Source organism: Penaeus japonicus, unplaced genomic scaffold, assembly GCF_977035675.1.
Source record: "Penaeus japonicus unplaced genomic scaffold, GWHDUDI00000001_assembly GWHDUDI00000025, whole genome shotgun sequence".
Lineage (NCBI taxonomy): Eukaryota > Metazoa > Arthropoda > Malacostraca > Decapoda > Penaeidae > Penaeus > Penaeus japonicus.
Window position 1 is genome coordinate 20,157,660 of NW_028234427.1, and position 5,000 is coordinate 20,162,659.

Here is a 5,000-nt window from a genome sequence, read left to right on the forward strand (position 1 = left end):
GAGGGGTGCGAAACAAGAGAAAGCACAATAAGTAGCGTGCAATAAGAGAGAAAGATAAGGATAAGGAAAAAGAGAAGAAAAAAACGGAAAAGTAAAACAGGGGGGAGAGGAGGAGTACGAAGAATGAGAAAGATGGGAAAGACGACGAGAAAAGAATAGGAGAAAGAGGAAAAGACAGAAAGAGGATGCGAAACAAGAGAGAAAGAGAAGTAGAGGAAGAAGAGTGCAACGTAAGAGAAAGGAAAAGGGGGAGGAGTAGCATAATGAAAAACAAGGGAAGGGTGTGAAGAAATGAGGAAGAATAATAATAAGAGGAGGAGTTCGAAGATTGAGAAGAGAAAGAGGGAGAGCATCAAGGCAGAGCGGAGAAAAGTTCCGTTCCGTGAGAGCGGCCGCATGCAACTTGGCTGAAATGGGTCGCACGTCGACTGATCGGAGAGGATGCTGGACGCATCGCTATCGGAAGAGATTGGCTTCAGGTGGGCTCTCTCTCTCTCTCTCTCTGTGTGTGTGTGTGTGTGTGTGTGTGTGTGTGTGTGTGTGTGTGTGTGTGTGTGTGTGTGTGTGTGTGTGTGTGTGTGTGTGTGTGGGTGCGTGTGTGCGTGCGAGCATGTGTACGTATGTGTGTGTGTTCTCATATAACATATTCACCTCAAAATATCCTAGTTTATCTGTATCATTGAGTGTTCAGACTACTCCAGTCACCACAAACAAACAGGAGTTCCCACACCCTACACGCCCGCAGTACCCGCAGGTTAGACCATAACAACACGAGTACCTCCCCCTCCCCCTCCCTATCTCTCTCTCTCTATCCCAATCTCTCTTTCTCATCCTAATCTCTTTTTCTTTTTCTTTTTCTTTTTAATCTTAATCTTAACCTTGTACTTTATTCCATATATCTGAGACTGTATTTAAAAACTACGCGTTGATCTTGTTTTAGATGTTGATTGATCAAATCTGTCTTGGGTTCGAAGGTGATAACTTTGAGCTGTGATTAAGTGCGTTCTTATGCGTCGGAAGTCCCATCTTAAAGATCACTTTTCGAGGGTATAACAATTCTTTTCCAACCATTCCAAATCAAATTACAAATGCAAATACCACAATATAGATAATGATATGGCAACGGCAGCATGAATAATAACAATGTCCCTAATGACTGATCGCGTTTGATTAAAAGAAAATAATAATAAAAGTACAAGAATGAAAAAATAAACGATAATCATTCACAGCATCAAGAGACGTTCTTTCGGCTTTCCATATATCACCCAGCCTTAGAACATAACCTAAGACCTGATGAGACCTCATTAAGCTGATAGTTATATCCTCTAACTCGGTTAAGTCAACCTTCTGACCTTTCAACCGGGTCGTCCATCAAGGGAGCCACCCTCATCGGTCCACAATCTTAGATTCAGTCTCAGTCTAAGTCTCTCTCTCTCTCTCTCTCTCTCCCTCTCTCTCGCGCGTCCTTCCCTTGGGCGAAGAAGGGGGCGCAGACGGCGACCCAATGGCATCCCTTACCCTACTGCTTCCCTTTTCCCTCGGGGTGGTAGAGGGTCCTGGCTCATCCTTCTCATACATTTAAAAACAACCTACCCTCCGTGGGTGCTTCTTGTTCCTTATCCTTTTCTCCTTTCTTTGGTTTGTTTGGTCGTGCTTCTACTTTTCACTTTCTCAAGAGCTTTATCCCATATGTTAATGATACCCACTTCTAAATTTTCTTTCACTTTCTAAAATACCTACTTTCATTTCCCTCCCATTCTCTCTTTCTGTATTTCTTCTCAATATCCATCTCCTACAGCCTTTTCTCCTATCCCTGTCCTATTTCATTTACGTTTACCCGCATCCTGAGATCTTTAATGAAAAGCGCAGATGTCTCTCTCCCGACTGCCGCATACGCAGTCCATCCTCATTCTGCCTGTCTCATTACAAATCTCTCTTTCTATTCTGGTTCGGCTATGGACTAAATAAGCGCATATAAAACGCAGAGGGATTGTATAACGATGCTGCCTTATAATCATATATTTACCATACCCCTTTGTTGTGGTTGATCTTCGATTCTGCTTCAAATAATTCTAATCTGATCATTTTTTGTCGAATTCTTTCTTTCATGTTTATATTCATTTGCACTTTTTTTTTATTTTATAATTCCATTACCCTTGTCAGTAGACCTTTTCATAACGAAACACGATTTTGATGTGTACTTTGCTATAAATACACTATTTACTGAAGAAGGTTACTTTCAATGAGCTCATGCTTTTCTCTCACACAGGCCTATGCCTCACCGCTTGCTTCTCATTTCATATAATAGGCCTACTATTGGGTGAAGGACCTTTATGATAAATGATTGAATAATGTTCCCGCATAGATTATCTTCCATTTTAAAAGTCTTTGTCATCGAACCTATCATGTGATCATGGCTAAACTAGGCCTATGAAACTTCTACAGATTTAATACTAAAACGTCTATAATTGCATTACAGTTCAAGACGGTCAGTTAACCTTTAGAATATTTGTATGAAATACCCCATTATCAGGAATTCCTTAAAATAAAAGTTCATAATGTGCAATCATAGACAACATGCGGCAAAGATGAAATTCCAGAGCCCTAAGCTTTCATGAATCGTCCGCGTTGATCTACATGTTTGGATTGCAGCCTAGCCTCAGTGCAATTAGTCCTACTGAAGTCTTTGACATCTTTATTAACGTTTATCCCCGTAAGAGATTTCCTAGCCTTTGACCACCATCTAGGAACCAAGAATACAATTCTGGTACCGCTGTAAAATGTTAACGTAACAACCGAAGATAGAAAAGTAAAGCTTTGCTTCTTCCCAAATTATCATCTACACGTGTTAACTCTCTCCCATAGAAAAAATAAAAATAAAAAACAATAAACCCCATAGTTGATATCATCATTGCCTTTAGCTGATAGATGAAAGAAAATAGAGAAGTACTTCCGACACCCGCTCGTTCCTATTTCCCTAAAACTTCCATTTCATCAAAAACTTATCCTGATATCGACCAACACATCACCCAAATGGCGAAAGAACCTCCCTTAATTTCTCCCCACCTTCCTGGTCCAAAATTCGACATTTCTGTAGCATCTGTGCCAGCGGATGCACGGGAAAAATGTGACAGAAGGCAATCATACTCCCAGGGCTGGCTATAGTAAAGGGAGACCCAAATACGCAATACATACGCATTAAATAGCAACAGTGTATGGATGACACATTATACCATCTGTCGATTAATGGTTGATATTCCAGCAATTGTCAAGGCCTGAAGTGTTGCCAATGGTTGCAAAATCACCAAATGTATAGCCAAAATAGGTGAGTTACCGAAATTAGGCCGTGGTTCAGCCTGGGTATGAAACTGCGTATATCCATTTGGAAGGGAATATAGATGTTTCTCCGTGTAGTTGTGGCCATTTCCATATTTTTGAACATGTGTTGTGTACAACAATGAAACACTTGTTAACATAGGAGTGTATAGTTGCTAAAATAACAAAGGGGAACATACTTAACCACACAATGTGTGTGGGTCAACTTTTCAAAAAATTCTCAACTTATACCAAACATGTAATATTCTCTGCATTATAAAAGGCATGTATAGATCACAAACTTACCTGGAAATAATCTTGCATACATTTCGTCTTACCTGGGATATTTTATTTATAGGATTAATTAGGCTTGACCTCTTTTACAATAATTACATTGTTAAGACAAAATATATGTTATCAAAATGTTGGCATTCAGCATGCAGTAAACATACATAACACGTAGAAGTATATCATAACACAAAAAATGGTTCGTCAGAAACCCTGGCAATTTAAATGCCCAGGAAGTAGAATTTAAATGCCCGCAGTCGTGTCATGCAAAGAATGAATGAGAACCAGCACTTCTCCGCCCGACTTTACACATTTCAATCTCATCTCCCGCCTCTGATCCAGGTCAGACGCGGTGGAATCTATGCTCAAAACGTGCTATATGTCTTCAAAAACTAACATCACTGCATAAATTTCCAACTAGGTACCAAATACTCTACGAAAATTAATAAAATTCTTACCTGTACGGAGTTCGGGCCACTACCTCCCGTCCGCCATTTTGGAATGTACAGACGTCACAGGACCTTGAGGAGGGTAGCCAGCCAGCTGGAGATTTGCGCTGATTATCGCTTTCGTTCACTGGTTTTCACTCGCATCACTTCTTGCAATGCTGTCTGGCACTTTCTCGGAGAAACAAACGCTTCCATTCTATGAGGGTTCTGGTGCAAAGCCTCCCGTGACTTGGGAAAAGCTTCGGTCTAAACTTTCTCCTTCTTTCCAGCCTCTCGCTCATCCCAAGGAGAGGCGAAATGCCGTCCACAAAGCAACGGAACGCACCACTGCTCAGCGAAATCCTCTCCCACAAGCTTCAGCATCCAGTCTACAGCGTGATGAGATGATGTGGCCTAGAGACAGTCACAGCCTCGGTAACACATGCTCCAAAAGACCCTAAGTTGATTTTTGACACTTTTTGTCTATTTCAAAATAGATTTAGAATATTTATTTTGAATGTCCACCTCTAAAGGAGTTCCTTGCAAGTCAAAACAGTCACGAGCAACATTTAGTAATGAAATTAGAATGTGTTATCTATTTACTGCAAAATCTATTTTTCTAAATTGGTTATTGATTCTAATATTTATATTTTTATTTTATTTTTTCAGTTCTGAGAGATGAAAAATTCCACAAAATAGCAAGGCAAAATATGAAATTTCACCCACAGCTTATGTGCACCATATGGGTATTGCAATACATATTTCTAAAAAAATTCTCTGCAAGAAAATCTATGTTATTCACCAGCTTCAGAAGGTGACAAAGAATGTGAATGTCAAGAGATGTGTTGCGAAAGCCTACCCACGGCAATAGGGACATTAACAGAGAGGAGAAATAGGCCTAACACCCATACTTCCTCCTATACATCCGCCTGAGACGGCCGAGTCAACCAAGCATCTTGAAAAGAAACG

The 5,000-nt window shown here is 40.3% G+C and overlaps 1 long non-coding RNA gene across 1 annotated transcript in view; it reads left to right on the forward strand.

Annotated features, from left to right (window-relative positions):
• The window catches only part of LOC122265766 (uncharacterized), a 5,556-nt gene that overhangs the window by 422 nt on the left and 134 nt on the right, over positions 1 to 5,000 (forward strand). Inside the window, exons 1-3 of the long non-coding RNA XR_015192236.1 lie at positions 1 to 479; positions 4,322 to 4,466; positions 4,701 to 5,000. The exon at positions 1 to 479 is cut by the window's left edge and continues 422 nt beyond it; the exon at positions 4,701 to 5,000 is cut by the window's right edge and continues 134 nt beyond it. This is a non-coding gene — a long non-coding RNA (uncharacterized LOC122265766). The remainder of the gene's footprint in view (positions 480 to 4,321; positions 4,467 to 4,700) is intronic.